General features: G+C 47.1%; 1 protein-coding gene across 2 annotated transcripts in view; it reads right to left on the reverse strand.

Moving 5' to 3' along the window:
• LOC311133655 (synaptotagmin-2-like) overlaps positions 1-15,565 on the reverse strand; it is a 78,083-nt gene extending 62,518 nt beyond the window's left edge. Inside the window, exon 1 of one of the 2 annotated variants that reach the window (XM_084167188.1) lies at positions 15,172-15,565. The gene's annotated coding sequence lies outside the window, so the exon portion shown is untranslated. The remainder of the gene's footprint in view (positions 1-15,171) is intronic. The other variant, XM_084167187.1, reaches the window with a different exon arrangement.
• Between the last annotated feature and the right edge of the window lie 1,716 nt (positions 15,566-17,281).

Here is a 17,281-nt window from a genome sequence, read left to right on the forward strand (position 1 = left end):
CAAACTCGGTCCTGGGGACCCCAAGGGGTGCACGTTTTGTTTTTTGCCCTAGCACTACACAGCTGATTCAAATAATCAACTAATCATCAAGCTTTGATTAATTGAATCAGCTGTGTAGTGCTAGGCAAAAAAACTAAATGTGTACCTTGTCACGCGTGCTGTAGGTGGGTGTAGTGGTGGAATCAAACGCAGAACACCGAAGGATAGTCCAAACAACTTTAGTCAATCTCCAAACAGGAAAATATGACAACACTTGCCCGAAGGCAAAACTACGCACGAAGGCGAATAAGCAAAATGCGCACTAACAGGTGCGTAACACTCCAACGCAGTGGAGGAAAGCTCAACCGAGCGAAAGGGCGAAAATAAGCCCAACACACGACAGACAAAATCAATAACACACAACACTAGACAAACACAACGAGAAACTTATAGGACACTAATTAGGCTAAACGAGAACAGGTGTCACAACAAAACAGACAAAAGCAAACGAACATGAAACATACAACGGTGGCAGCTAGTATTCCGGAGACAACGAACGCCGAAGCCTGCCCGAACAAGGGAGAGAGGCAGCCTCGGCCGAAACCGTGACAGTACCCCCCCCCCTTGACGCGCGGCTCCAGACGTGCGCCGACTCCGGCCTCGGGGACGACCCGGAGGATGCGGAGCAGGGTGCGTCGGGTGCCCACGATGGAATTCCGTCAGGAGAGACGGGTCCAAAATGTCTCTCCTCGGCACCCAGCACCGCTCCTCCGGACCGTACCCCTCCCACTCCACTAGATATTGGAGACCCCCCATCCGACGTCTCGAATCCAAGATGGACCTCACGGAGTACGCCGGTGCCCCCTCGATGTCCAATGGGGGCGGAGGGGTCTCACTGATCTCACTTTCTTGGAGTGGGCCAGCTACCACCGGCCTGAGAAGGGACACATGGGGTTAATACTTTTATATTCAACAGGTAGCTGTAATTTGTAACACACCTCGTTCAACCTTCCCAGGACTTTAAATGGCCCTACAAACCGCCGACCCAGTTTCCGACAGGGCAGGCGGAGGGGCAGGTTTCTGGTAGAGAGCCAGACTCGATCACCAGGTGCGTACACCGGTCCCTCACTGCGGTGGAGATCGGCGCTCGCCTTATGACGTCGGAGGGCCCGCTGCAGGTGGACGTGTGCAGCGTTCCATGTCTCCTCCGAGCGCCTCGCCCACTCATCCACCGCAGGAGCCTCGATCTGGCTCTGCTGCCAAGGTGCCAGAACCGGCTGGTAACCTAACACACATTGGAAAGGGGTTAGGTTAGTGGAGGAATGGCGTAGGGAATTCTGGGCCATTTCGGCCCACTCCTCCGGCCGGTCCTGGCAGTATGTTCTAAGAAACCTACCCACATCCTGGTTCACACGTTCCACCTGCCCATTACTCTCCGGGTGGTAACCCGAGGTGAGGCTCACCGAGACCCCCAACCGCTCCATAAAGGCCCTCCAGACTCTGGAGGTAAATTGGGGACCTCGATCAGACACAATATCCTCGGGTACCCCGTAGTGCCGGAACACATGGGTGAATAGGGCTTCGGCAGTTTGCAGGGCGGTAGGAAGGCCCGGCATGGGGAGCAAACGACAGGCCTTAGAAAACCGGTCCACAACGACCAGTATAGTGGTATTCCCCTGTGAAGGAGGAAGGTCAGTAAGGAAATCCACCGAGAGGTGGGACCATGGTCGTTGTGGAACGGGCAGGGGTAGTAACTTACCCCTAGGCAGATGTCTAGGCGCCTTACACTGGGCGCACACCGAGCAGGAGGAAACATAAACCCTCACATCCCTTGCCAACGTGGGCCACCAGTACTTGGCACTAAGACAGTGCACTGTCCGGCCAATACCCGGGTGTCCAGAGGAGGGTGACGTGTGAGCCCAATAGATCAATCGATCCCGAACCTCGAGCGGAACGTACTTCCGACCCTCCGGGCACTGTGGTGGACTAGGGTCGGTGCGTAACGCCCGCTCGAGCTCAGCATCGACCTCCCACACTACCGGTGCCACCAGACACGACTCCGGCAGTATGGGAGTGGGCTCCACGGACCTTTCCTCCGTGTCATACCGCCGAGACAGCGCATCTGCCTTACCGTTCTGTGACCCAGGGATGTACGTGATCTTAAATGTAAACCGGGTCAAAAACATATTCCATCTAGCCTGCCGAGGGTTTAGCCTCCTCGCTGCCCGGATGTACTCCAGGTTACGGTGGTCCGTCAAAATGAGGAAAGGGTGTTGAGCCCCCTCAAGCCAGTGCCTCCACACCTTTAGGGCCTGTACCACGGCTAACAGCTCCCTGTCCCCTACGTCATAGTTTCGCTCCGCCGGACTGAGCTTCTTGGAATAAAAAGCACAGGGGCGGAGTTTAGGTGGCGCGCCTGACCGTTGTGAAAGCACGGCTCCTATACCGGCCTCAGACGCGTCCACCTCTACCTGAAATGGTAAAGAGGGATCCGGATGTGCCAGCACTGGAGCCGAGGTAAACAGGTCCTTCAGCCTCCCAAACGCCCTGTCCGCCTCGGCAGACCACTGCAGACGCACCGGACCCCCCTTCAAGAGAGACGTGATGGGAGCTGCCACCTGTCCAAAACCCCGGATAAACCTCCGGTAGTAATTCGCAAACCCCAAAAACTGCTGCACCTCCTTCACAGTGGTTGGTGTTTGCCAATTACGCACGGCTGACACCCGGTCTACCTCCATCTTCACCCCTGACGCAGACAACTGATACCCCAAAAAGGAGACCGACTCCTGGAAAAACAGACACTTCTCTGCCTTAACATACAGGTCGTGCTCCACCAGCCTCCGCAACACTCTGCGCACCAGGGCCACATGCTCGACACGGGTAGGCGAGTACACGAGAATGTCATCTATGTACACAACGACCCCCTGCCCCTGCATGTCCCTGAAGATCTCATCCACGAATGATTGGAAAACTGACGGAGCGTTCATCAACCCGTATGGCATGACAAGATACTCGTAATGGCCCGAGGTGGTACTAAAGGCTGTCTTCCATTCATCGCCCTCCCTGATGCGCACCAAGTTGTACGCGCTCCTGAGATCTAATTTAGTGAAGAAACGCGCCCCATGCAAGGACTCAGTCATGGTCGCAATCAGCGGGAGTGGATAACTGTACTTCACCGTGATCTGATTGAGACCACGGTAATCGATGCACGGGCGTAAACCCCCATCCTTCTTCTTCACAAAAAAGAAACTCGAGGACGCAGGGGAAGTGGAAGGCCGTATGTATCCTTGTCTCAGAGATTCGTCTATGTAAGTCTCCATAGCTTTCTTCTCCTCCTGAGACAGAGGATACACATGGCTCCGTGGGAGCGCAGCTCCTGCCTGGAGGTCTATCGCACAATCTCCCTGCCAATGGGGCGGCAACCGCGTCGCCCTCGACTTACTAAACGCGATGGCCAAATCCCCATACTCAGGGGGAACGTGCAATGCGGGCACCTGGTTTGGACTCTCCACCGAGGTAGCCCCTACGGAAACGCCCAAACATCGACCCACACACTGGGCAGACCACTCCATCAGAGCCCTCTCCTGCCATGAAATAAATGGGTTATGGGTACTCAACCAGGGCATGCCCAGCACCACCGGATACGCAGGAGAGTCAATCAGAAATAGCTGAATCATCTCCTGATGACCCCCCTGCGCACACATCCTAAGTGGCGCAGTGACCTCCCTGATCAAGCCCGCACCCAACGGACGGCTATCTAGGGCATGAACGGGGAAAGGGACATCAACAGGAAGAAGGGGAATCCCTAAGGCTAAACAAAACTTCTTATCAACAAAATTCCCAGCCGCGCCTGAATCTACCAGCGCCTTATGCTGGGAATGAGGTGCTACCTGTGGAAAACTCACAGGTATACAGAAATGTGCAACAGAGAGCTCTGGGTGAGTGGGGCGCCTACTCACCTGGAAGGAATCCCCAGTGCGGGACCTGTCGTCCTCTCCCCTAGGAGGCCATCCCCAGAACCTAGCCGCGGTGTGTCCTCCCCGACCACAGTTGGTGCAGCGGATGGACCCCCTAGTAAGCCGACCCCTCCTCTCTCTAGCGCCAGCGCCCCCGAGCTCCATGGGGCACGGCTCGGAGGCGCTGGAGGGTGAAATGGACGGACCCCCCTCGGGACGTCCGCGGGTAGCTAGTAGGTTATCCAGCCTGATGGACATGTCGACCAACTGGTCGAACGAGAGGCTGGTGTCCCTACAAGCCAGCTCCCAACGGACGTCCTCTCGTAGACTACATCTGTAGTGATCGACGAGAGCCCGATCATTCCACCCTGCATCTGCCGCTAGAGTACGGAATTCGAGGGCGAACTCTTGGGCACTCCTCCTCCCCTGCCGGAGGAAGACCAGACGCTCCCCCGCCGCTTTCCCCTCCGGGGGATGGTCAAACACCGCCCTGAAGCGGCGGGAGAACTCGTCGTACGTGATGGTGTCCGCGTCGATCCTCCTCCACTCCGCGTTGGCCCATTCCAATGCCTTCCCGGAAAGGCAGGAGATCAGGGCGGACACGCTCTCATGTCCCGAGGGCGCCGGGTGCACGGTGGCCAGGTACAGCTCCACCTGGAGAAGGAATCCCTGACACCCGGCCGCGGTTCCATCGTAGGCCCTCGGGAGCGAGAGTCGGACTCCTCGGGGTTCCGGTGCGGGAATGGGCGGACTGGCCGATGGTGCTGGCAGGGAGGGTGGCGGTGGAGGCGTTCCCCAGCCTCGGATGGTGGTGATCACCTCCTGCAGTGCGGTCCCCATCTGCAGGATCTGGTCCCGTTGTTCCCGGACCTGGTCCTCCAGCGTCGTCTGGGCTGCTGCGGCTCCTGCTGATTCCATTATTGGTGTGTTATTCTGTCACGCGTGCTGTAGGTGGGTGTAGTGGTGGAATCAAACGCAGAACACCGAAGGATAGTCCAAACAACTTTAGTCAATCTCCAAACAGGAAAATATGACAACACTTGCCCGAAGGCAAAAATACGCACGAAGGCGAATAAGCAAAAAGCGCACTAACAGGTGCGTAACACTCCAACGCAGTGGAGGAAAGCTCAACCGAGCGAAAGGGCGAAAATAAGCCCAACACACGACAGACAAAATCAATAACACACAACACTAGACAAACACAACGAGAAACTTATAGGACACTAATTAGGCTAAACGAGAACAGGTGTCACAACAAAACAGACAAAAGCAAACGAACATGAAACATACAACGGTGGCAGCTAGTATTCCGGAGACAACGAACGCCGAAGCCTGCCCGAACAAGGGAGAGAGGCAGCCTCGGCCGAAACCGTGACATACCTCTTGGGGTCCCGAGGACCGAGTTTGGGAAACACTGCAATAGATTCAAATGAGCAAATACGCTAATATCCTAATATATGCTAAAAATACTTCAAAAATATTTTAATGAGCCATAGGACAAAATGACAATTACAGCACTAGACTAAACTGCACTTGCGTAATCCTTGTGGTATTGAGAGATACTTTCACTGATTGCACATAAATAAACATAGTTCCTACATTATATAGTGCTTGCTTTGTTATCCAACTGATCTTCTGTCCTTTCTTTCATCCTGTGAACCCCGTTCATTGCTGCTCACAGCTATATTTATTTTTGTGCTTCTGCTGGTACCTAAAATAGCTTGACCGAATAGTGCTGGTTTGTTGAAGCAGTTAGAGACAGACTAGGGGAGAGGATAGAGGAGAGAGAGAGAGAGCTAGGTCTGAATTCATCAACCTACAGAGAGCAGAGCGTGTTGCCCCATTCAACGGATCTGGGGCAACTTGACTGAGCACTGAGGGATAGGCCATCCATAAGGGACATAAGTTCACTGACTAATGAACTGATCTTGTTTTGCACCCCATTTTCTCTGCTCTCTCAACAATTTCAGTGCAGATTTTAATACATTTGAAATGTTAGGTGTTTTACTGTGATTTGTTGGTATTGCTAAGGCTACTGGAGAACCACTAATATTCATTGGACTGAATCCTCTAATGTTGCAAAACAAGGCATCTGCATCAGCAGTTATATCATCAGCAGGGGGCCTGCATCATGTTTTAGGAACTTATATAAACAAAACAAAACTCTGGACCAAAAAGGAAATGTGATGATCATGTTCTAGAACCTGAGACGTGTCAATAAAAAAGGCATATTCTATTTTCTGCTTCAGCAGATCTCCAAGGCTCACCAGTAGGAAGAGAGGGGAAGAGACATTGGCATCATTAAGGAAGGCTGATTCTCAGCATTCCCTCACAGAGGCAGCATATTCTCACTGTCTCTTCAAGCTGCCCTGTTCAGCATATAGTCAATATTCTTAACAACATTCAATATAGGATGGATACATTCTCAGTCTCACTAAATAATTTGAAGAGATGATGTATGATGGTGCTATTCTGAGATCGGCCAAGGGAAGCCAGGCTTCCCCAAAAAATTGACCAAGAAAAAAAGAAAAAATAACATAGTCTCTTTGTGTTTCATAATTTTCCTTCAATTCACAAGAGGCTGAATGTATCTCACCGAAGATTGAATCATACTACACTGGCTCTGACGCTCGTCGGATGTGGCAGGGCTTGAAAACTATTACAGACTACAAAGGGAAGCACAGCCGCGAGCTGCCCAGTGACACAAGCCTACCAGACGAGCTAAACCACTTCTATGCTCGCTTCGAGGCAAGCAACACTGAAGCATGCATGAGAGCACCAGCTGTTCCGGATGACTATGTGATCACGCTCTCCGTAGCCGATGTGAGTAAGACTTTTAAGCAGGTCAACATTCACAAGGCCGCAGGGCCAGACGGATTACCAGGACGTGTACTCCGAGCATGTGCTGACCAACTGGCAAGTGTCTTCACTGACATTTTCAACATGTCCCTGACTGAGTCTGTAATACCAACATGTTTCAAGCAGACCACCATAGTCCCCGTGCCCAAGAACTCTAAGATAACCTGCCTAAATGACTACCGACCCGTAGCACTGACGTCTGTAGCCATGAAGTGCTTTGAAAGACTGGTCATGGCTCACATCAACAGCATAATCCCAGAAACACTAGACCCACTCCAATTTGCATACCGCCCCAACAGATCCACAGATGATGCAATCTCTATCGCACTCCACACTGCCCTTTCCCACCTGGACAAGAGGAACACCTACGTGAGAATGCTATTCATTGACTACAGCTCAGCATTCAACACCATAGTGCCCTCTAAGCTCATCACTAAGCTAAGGATCCTGGGACTAAACACCTCCCTCTGCAACTGGATCCTGGACTTCCTGACGGGCCGCCCCCAGGTGGTAAGGGTAGGTAACAACACATCTGCCACACTGATCCTCAACACGGGGGCCCCTCAGGGGTGCGTGCTCAGTCCCCTCCTGTACTCTCTGTTCACCCATGACTGCATGGCCAGGCACGACTCCAACACCATCATTAAGTTTGCCGACGACACAACAGTGGTAGGCCTGATCACCGACAACGATGAGACAGCCTATAGGGAGGAGGTCAGAGATCTGGCCGTGTGGTGCCAGGACAACAACCTCTCCCTCAACGTGACCAAGACAAAGGAGATGATTGTGGACTACAGGAAAAAAAAAGAGGACTGAGCACGCCCCCATTCTCATCGACGGGGCTGTAGTGGAACAGGTTGAGAGCTTCAAGTTCCTTGGTGTCCACATCACCAACGAACTATCATGGTCCAAACACACCAAGACAGTCGTGAAGAGGGCACGACAAAGCCTATTCCCCCTCAGGAGACTAAAAAGATTTGGCATGGGTCCTCAGATCCTCAAAAAATTCTACAGCTGCACCATCGAGAGCATCCTGACTGGTTGCATCACCGCCTGGTATGGCAACTGCTTGGCCTCTGACCGCAAGGCACTACAGAGGGTAGTGCGTACGGCCCAGTACATCACTGGGGCAAAGCTCCATGCCATTCAGGACCTCTATACCAGGCGGTGTCAGAGGAAGGCCCTCAAAATTGTCAAAGACTCCAGCCACCCTAGTCATAGACTGTTCTCTCTGCTACCGCACGGCAAGCGGTACCGGAGTGCCAAGTCTAGGTCCAAAAGACTTCTCAACAGCTTCTACCCCCAAGCCATAAGACTCCTGAACAGCTAATCATGGCTACCCGGACTATTTGCACTGCCCCCCCACCCCATCCTTTTTACGCTGCTGCTACTCTGTTAAGTATTTATGCATAGTCACTTTAACTCTACCCACATGTACATATTACCTCAACTACCTCAACTAGCCGGTGCCCCCGCACATTGACTCTGCAACGGTACCCCCCTGTATATATAGCCTCCCTACTGTCACTTTATTTTACTGTATATATAGCCTCCCTACTGTCACTTTATTTTACTTCTGCTCTTTTTTTCTCAACACTTTTTTTGTTGTTGTTTTATTCTTACTTAAAATAAATGCACTGTTGGTTAAGGGCTGTAAGTAAGCATTTCACTGTAATGTCTGCACCTGTTGTATTCGGCCCATGTGACCAATAAAATTTGATTTGATTTGATTTGATTTGGTTTGAAGAAAGCATCTGAGTGAGTGAAACAGTGCCCCCCTGTCCCTGTATGTGTCGGCCATCTATCTGATGCTGTCTGGTCCAAAATAGTATGACATAGTAGCATTGAATGCAAGGGAAGCCAGCAAGCAACTGGCCTCCCTTGAAAAAAGAAAGTATAAAATAATAGCCAATCAGCATTGAGCTAAACTGAGTGAGCTCAACTGTGAATGGTCCTGGCGCACCAAAAAAAAAAGAGTCAAGGGAAGCCAGTTTGGATTTGGCGTCATTCCAATCAAATCACATTGAAAGCATATGTCATTGACAGAAACAACTTGAATTGTTGCATCTTGTTGAGTTGTTGTCCTCTGGTAGCTAGCTAGCTAGCTAAAATGGGCCCTTTCCTAAATTAGCCATGGATGGAGATAGGGATTTGGACTTGTGGTTTTACTTAATTCTCCATAATGGCAAATTATTATAACTGCGATTCCGATCCAGCCATTAATTCATCCATTGTGCCCCTGGCCTGAGAGGATGGAAGTTTAATATGTAGCTAGGCGTAGAAGGCTAATGTTAACTAGCTAACGTTGCCCTTGAAAGGAAGTTAGGCTAGTGAGCAAGCATTTTAGCCAGGTAGCCTAGGACAAAAAAATAAAAAGGCCTACTGTTTGTAGGCCTACTGTATGACAAAGTGATAGACCATTTCATCAACATGAAGGAGAGGATGATTGCATTACCATTTCTATACAAATAGGGTGAGTCAACATGTTTTTTTCAACTTGCACGACCGTGCACGCACGCACACACACACAGAAATCAGAACCATAGACAGCCACACCATAGGCTATTTAGCTAACGTTGATTGGACTAAATCGTTTTTGGTATCTTTTAGTTGTCACTGCATTCGACTAAGCATAGGTGATTTGATGATGAAATGTGCTGAAATAAAGGTGTGGTTGAATTTATTCTGCCACTGTGTCTTCTTACTGTCTCGGCCTTTAGGCCTATGTATCACGGTCGCAAGGCATATGAACTAGCAGGTTCTAGGTTGTAATATAGCTTTTCTATCTGGCTTCCCCAGTGATTTTACCCACGCACCGCTACTGCTTTGCACGCACATTGTAGTGATGCACCAGTCTGGAAGAGAAGGTCTGGTTTCTGACCCATAGGGGACAGTTGAATTGTCCTTTATTTATCAGAAGAGGGTAAATGTCATATGATACCGTTTTCGATTGCAGTTTGTCCTTTTACATGGCTGCATGCATTACTCAGTAATTTAATCATGGTTTTACACATCATTGATCAAACTTTAATGAGATATTACCCCCATGCATAAAATCAGATGTAGTAAAGGACAGGGAAGGGGAAGCCCTTTCTGCAATAGCAGCCCTCCTAAGTCAGTGGAGTTTGTGCTGATGTGGACTTAACTCAGCTATGACAATACTCAGGTATACATCTTCCTCTCTCATCTCTTTAGCTTCTAACTCTGCTATCATACAACATACAACATAGACAGTGTATGGCTCTAAAAGTCAGGAAAACAAACACAGAGAGAATAAGAGACGTAGGCTCAACGTGGCTCTCATCAAACATTAATTTGCCCCTGAATCATTCTATATGAATTGATCAATGCTTACTGGGACTGCAGGGGTTGGTCTACTCCACTCTGATCTGGACCAATGAAGGCTAAATGGTGGTCTCTCACTCTAACTATGAGATGATGGGGAGTTCTCTAACCAACACTCAGTCACTAGTTATTCACACAATACAGCATGTTTTATCATTCAAATGACCATGGATGCAGAGTCCATTTAGGGTTAGTAGCACATGAAACAGCAAGATACGCAAGTTTTGTTTTGAAGTGTTTGTCCTATATATGAGAGATATAAGAAAGATCAGGAAATTATTTCTATATTGTTTGACACAATAAAAATTATTTTGCATCTTCAAAGTGGTAGGCATGTACAGTACACCTCCAATTGACTCAAATGATGTCAATTAGCCTATCAGAAGCTTCTAAAGCCATGACGTCATTTTCTGGAATTCTCCAAGCTGTTTAAAGGCACAGTCAATTTAGTGTATGTAAACTTCTGACCCACTGAAATTGTGATACAGTGAATTATAAGTGAAATAATCTGTCTGCAAACAATTGTTGGAAAAATTACTTGTGTCATGCACAAAGTAGATGTCCTAACCGACTTGCCAAAACTCTAGTTTGTTAACAAGAAATTTGTGGAGTGGTTGAAAAACGAGTTTTAATGACTCCAACCCAAGTGTATGTAAACTTACGACTTCAACTGTATGTACTTCATAGAAAGTGTTACCGAAATGTCTACTATGTGCACATGAACACTTCACAGGCTAATATACAGTTTTCTGACTCAAAATAACATAATAATCTCAGTCTCATCCCACTGTGCACCAGATGTCTCATTAAGGATTTAGCAACTTCTAGGAGAGATAATTTTAGAATTTCGTTTTGTTCCCACTTCTTAAGCAAGCAATCTGATGAGACACCCCACTGAGACTGACAATCATAGTGTGTCACTGTCCTCAACAACCACAACACATAACCACCAATTTACCATTATATTGCCTATCACAGCTGTGCTGAAGATTCATACAGACAAACATGAATGCACCCGTCACTGTTTGAGAGGATCCCAATTTCACACAAAAATGATTATAGGGCACTACACAATTCCATTTCATGAGCCATCAAGCAGACGCTCCTCTAAAACATACAAAACATCTCTCCTGGAGAGAGTGAGAGGAGCTCAGAAACGTGTCAAGGCTTTTCAGTGGTGATTTTAGCATGTAAATCTTTTAGCATGTAACAAAAAAATAAAAAATGTATGCATGCCAGCAAAGCCACTACACAACACAAGACTAAACAATACATGAATTGCACTATTACAGTGACAAAAGGTGCCCACAAACTGTTAGGGCCTACATAAAGCTGTCCCAACAGCAGAGCTTTCTTTTCAGCACCATGGAGTGAATCCTTACCACCGCTACACCTAGCTATCAGCAGAGCCTTGTCTGGCAGCAAAACAGTTCATTCACCCTCATTTACTGCCTTTTAAAAAAACATAGCTGATATGGCTGACTTGCTTAAACAAATGTGGTTTCTACTGACAATTGAGATGTACAAACTATGGCATAAGGGGACGACGAGTGGATAAGAGGCAATCCGTAATTTCGATTAAGACATTAATGAGCGAGCTAAGACGGACGTACTCAATACAGTATAACTATTTGTTCAGCACTTTTGAAATCTACAGAGACAGAATTCAGAACATGGGCCGTTCTTAGAGTATTCTCCCTGTACACCTAGTCAGAACCATAGGATAAATGAAGGGGGCATATAAGCAGACAATGAAAGCTCTTACAATATTCGAAGATGACATTTCACCACCAAGTCAGGACAGTAGGCTAAATTATGAGGGGGAAAGGGACCAAATGATTAGGGTGAGGCACATGGGCTATTAACAGCTTACTACACAACATACACTTACTATTACTTTCTTAGCTACAGTATACATATCTCCCTGGCATATTAAATCATTTATACAGCAGCATACAATACATTTTTGGACTCACAGTTGTACTGTGCTCACTTGAACAGGAAGGGTGGTCCTTCTTGTGGGCAGATTTTGTCATGAAACGTTGTTGTCAAAGTCTAGCATTCTCTGGATTTATGGTGCTTTCACGACAACTGGGAACACTGAAAAAACAAGGTTGAATCATGACGTTAGTGATCTTCAGGTCAGAGCTCTAGAAAGAGGCCCGAGTTCCCGACTTCTGTGTTGGATGACCGTTCAAAATGTATTTTCCCAGTCGGAGCTCACTGAAGTCTGAGATTTCCCAGTTCCGAGTTTCCAGTTGTTTTGAACGTGGCAGAAGTCATGCTGGCTTGACAGCATGGCCAATGTATTCAACCTTTTCTGGCTCATGATGTTGCGTGTGATTGTTTATTATTTTAAGCTTGGAAAAGAGACCCTTAATCCCAGACTTGGATCACACACCCTCTCCACCAAAAAGCAGGCAGGGAAGCGAAATAACGATTGCTTTGCATTGCTTGCAGTTAGCCACTGATTCCTTCCACACCACTCATTGTTGAATTAGCGATTTCCAACTTCTTGTGTAATGTTTATGTTAAATGGCCGATAAGCACCGACACGTTTGATCTATAATTTCTCTTCATATGACAAGGATTGAAAAGGATTTGCCTGTAGATTGTCGACGTGATTCATAATGATGGCCGCTTGTCTAGCTTGCTAGCTAAGATTTTGAAAGTATGATGTTGACATGATCAAAGCTACGGTAGATATAACGTGATTTGACGTCTTTCTTGGATGGGCACTTCTAATGTAAATCTAAGGCAGCGTCCAAGGGCGCTTTAACTTTCAAGCTCTCCCTGTAGATTTTGCGGTGACTTAGTGCCCCCATGAGTGACAGAACACTGAGCCAATCACGGCGCAACTAGACAAGATTACCAACCGCTAAGCTCTGTATTTTCCGCTGGCTGCCCCTCCACCACAGAAAGCACTGAGCTAGGCTGAAACACCTGCATTTTGGAGTTGCCTTACTCAAGAAAGCAAAAAAGAGACCTGCCCCACCTGCCCTAAATGACGGGTCGCCACTGAGGCTTTTCCAATTCAGCTGCACAGCCACTCTACCGTGAATAGAGTACACTGTTAGAAAAAAAGTTACAAAAGAGTTATTCTGCTGTCCCCAAAGGAAAACCCTTTTTGGTTCCAGGTAGAACCCTATTTGGTTCCATGTTTAACCCTTTTGGGTACCATGTAGAACCCTCTATGGAAAGGGTTCTACATGGAACCCATAAGGGTTCTACCTGGAACCAAAAATTGTTCTTCAAAGTTTTCTCCTACGGGGACAGCGAAATAACCCTTTTATGTTCTAGATAGCACCCAATTTTCTAAGTACTGTATAGAGGCCTTTTGAGATACAGGAAAATGTATTAACATATGTTTTTATGTTTAGCAGGAAAGAAACCAGCAATTGACCTCCTCAACTTGCAAAAAATATAATTTAATTTCAGGCATTACTATAATGTTGCATCTTCCTTTCGAATCCCATCCATTTTAACCCAGTAAAACCGCAGACTTTTCTCTCCCTCTTGCCCCACAGACCCAAAATAGCCCTGACTCTTTATAAACGAATGGTCTTATCACCATCAGCACTGGTACGTATCTCAGTATCCTCCCTCATGACATGGCCAACTCAGCACTATTCCCCCAGACGACTCTGTGCGTGCATACTTGTGTGTGGCTGTGGCTCCTCTGAATCACTTCTGCTGTGCCAAGAGGAGGCAGATTCCTCTGCATCGAAACCAGGATAGTCCCTGTCCAGGCAGTCCTGTACACATAGTGCCCCTGAGGACCGACAGGCCTGAATGTCACTTGATAACACAACAGCCCCATAGAAACACACTCACTTCTCACCGTGGATGTTGTTGCCTTTCAATACAATCATCTTAATCTTGATGTATAATATAGATGTTCTATCCTTATGCTAATGACTCATGACCAAAGTATGCATATAAGGAATATGGAATTGCTCATCTCAGTTGGTAGACCATGGCGCTTTCAATGCCAGGATAGTGGGTTCAATTCCCGGGACCACCCGTACGTAAAATGTATGCACTCATGACTTAGTCGCTTTGGATAAAAGTGTCTGCTCAATGGCATATATTATACTGTATATTATTATCAGGTATGAGATTTATAAACTGCTGCATTTTGACAAAGGTCCAATTCACCTGACAGACAATGCCCTTCAGAGTGGTGCGGAAGACTTTGAAATCAGCCCATGAAAATAAACGCTTGTGTGGAATACGCAGTCAACATAGTCAAGAATGTTGCAACGCCTACAGTTAACAAAAATACCTTTTCAACCATTATGGTACAGTGTAGCAACTCTTCAATGCATGGGCCCTTCCAGAATAGCTTGTTCAGCAGAATTGACCTTGCGTGCACCCCTCCAAGCATCGTACTGTACTGTATAGCAATCTAACAGACTTATATCGACATTATGTCAATCTTATATCAACTTGATATCAATGGATTAATAGAACCTGAATTGGTAGTTTGTCATTTCCTCTCAGTTTTTGGTTCAGGGTAAAGCAGTTTTATTGCAACAATGTTGAAAAGGCATTTGAAAAACATTGAGCATTTGAAAAACACACTCCACCGATTACTCTGGTTATAGTTTAATCAGCATTCCTGAAGTGGATTGAATCCATAATATGTGAAATATGTTGTTTCAATGTTTCTAATGTGAATAGCCCCATCCCAAGTTCTACTTTTTCACACATATTTTCTACTATTATGTAACATGATACTGCAGCACTGTATGAAGCTACGCACGAGGACTTGACTCAATGCTAAGAGAGAAAGTTCCACTCTGGCAGCCTCCGTTTCCCTGCAGTGTCTCTATGCAATAAAACCATAGGAAATTCCAACTGAGGAAGATATTATTGTCTGCTATAATTACTCCGAGCCTTTCCCTCTCCCACTGCAGTGGATAGATGGGCACTGTGATGAGGCTGGGTACTGCCATGACTAAATGATACAAGACCACGCACTCATCACTGATCACCGAACATGTAAATACAGTAAGAAAGTGCACCTTACCTGTATTGGAGAGAGCTGTTGTCTCCTGAAAAAGAGAGAGAGAGGGACTTCTGTTTGTAGTACCTGCAGGACACTTGAGATATGGTCTTAGAAGAAGTAAAAAAGTACAATCTTGAAGAAGAATCGTTTTTGGTTTATCCCCTTCTGAAAAAGATAAGCCTATTGTAACTGCTCAGTCCCTGTAGTCACCCCTGTGGGTTTCTTCCCAAAAGCCCTCTTCACAAACACTCACACACACTCACACAAAATAGTTGTGGTAGGGCCTGTGCTGCTGAGTTAATCAGATGTGGGGGAAATGAAAAGAAACACACATGCACATTAACATTCTCTCACACTGCAAATCAGCACCAGCATCAGAGCTATGTGCCGTTTCACTGCTGTGTTTCCCGGCACTGCATCCTCATTGGCTGAAGAGCTACTCAATAAAAATCCTACTTGTCATCAATTGGGTGGGTGGGTGGGGGGGGGGGCGTTTTTATGGCGCACTCTGTACTCCTCTCTGTCATTTTTTCTCTCTCCAGTACACGCAGAGGGGAATGCTGAGCATTGAAAATTAGATGAAGGGTGAAATGGAGGGTGGAGAGAAGGAGGGAGGAGTAAAAGATGGGAGAATGGATAAGCAGTGGGGAGAGATGTGCCGTGCAGACGCTGAGCCTGGTACAATGGAGGGGCTCAGAGAATCTGGCCGTAGGTGCTGCTCTCTCCTCCCGGCAATGCTGTCTCTATGCAGGACCAGACTGAAGTGAGGTGTGTGAAGCGGAAGAAGGGGAAGGAGGGAAGTAGAGGAGGGAGGGGGGGGGGGGGGGGGGGGTGGCCTGGGTTGCCAGGGTTGGCTCTGCTGCAGCAGAGCATTCAGGAAGTTCGTCCAGCAGCGGCCGTGATGCTACATCAAATTCTGCAAGAGGAAAAAAGGCTATATACGGTCTCTCTTTCTGTCTTTCTTTCTTTCTTTCTTTCTTTCTTTCTTTCTTTCTTTCTTTCTTTCTTTCTTTCTTTCACGCAGGTAATATGCACCTAGTGAATTTCGTAAGATGCCAGAGGGAGGGTGGGAAAACTACAAGGGTAACACATCTCACTGCAACCTGCTGACTCAGGGGAGATGATCAGCCTTTAGAACTGACTGCCTACCTGACTGTGTTCACAAGACTCCACCAATTAGCTATAAAGCAGTAATAGTATGATAATAATACAATATAATGAGAAGAGCTGCCACTTCCTATATGCAGGCTATGCGCTGCGCGTGGGGGACCCGACCAGAAGAAGAAGAATATATATATATATATATATATACAGTTGAAGTCAGAAGTTTACATACACTTAGGATGGAGTCATTAAAAGTCATTTTTCAACCACTCCACAAATGTCTTGTTAGCAAACTATAGTTTTGGCAAGTCGGTTAGGACTTGCCACACTGTATCACAATTCTAGTTGGTCAGAAGTTTACATACACTAAGTTGACTGTACCTTTAAACAGCTTGGAAAATTCCAGAAAATGATGTCATGGCTTTAGAAGCTTCTGATAGGCTAATTGACATAATTTGAGTCAATTGGAGGTGTACCTGTGGATGTATTTCAAGGCCTACCTTCAAACTCAGTGCCTCTTTGCTTGACATCATGGGAAAATGAAAAGAAATCAGCCAAGACCTCAGAAAAAAAATGGTAGGCCTCCACAAGTCTGGTTCATCCTTGGGAGCAATTTCCAAACGCCTGAAGGTACCACGTTCATCTGTACAAACAATAGTATGCAAGTATAAACACCATGGGACCACGCAGCCGTCATACCGCTCAGGAAGGAGACGCGTTCTGTCTCCTAGAGATAATAATAATAAATAATATGCCATTTAGCAGACGCTTTTATCCAAAGCGACTGAGATGAATGTACTTTGGTGCAAAAAGCGCAAATCAATCCCAGAACAACAGCAAAGGACCTTGTGAAGATGCTGGAGGAAACAGGTACAAAAGTATCTATATCCACAGTAAAACGAGTCCAAAATCGACATAACCTGAAAGGCCGCTCAGCAAGGAAGAAGCCACTGCTCGAAAATCGCCATAAAAAAGCCAGACTACGGTTTGCAACTGCACATGGGGACAAAGATCGTACTTTTTGGAG

This window comes from Coregonus lavaretus, assembly GCF_964263955.1.
Source record: "Coregonus lavaretus genome assembly, chromosome: 8".
Taxonomy (NCBI): Eukaryota; Metazoa; Chordata; class Actinopteri; order Salmoniformes; family Salmonidae; genus Coregonus; species Coregonus lavaretus.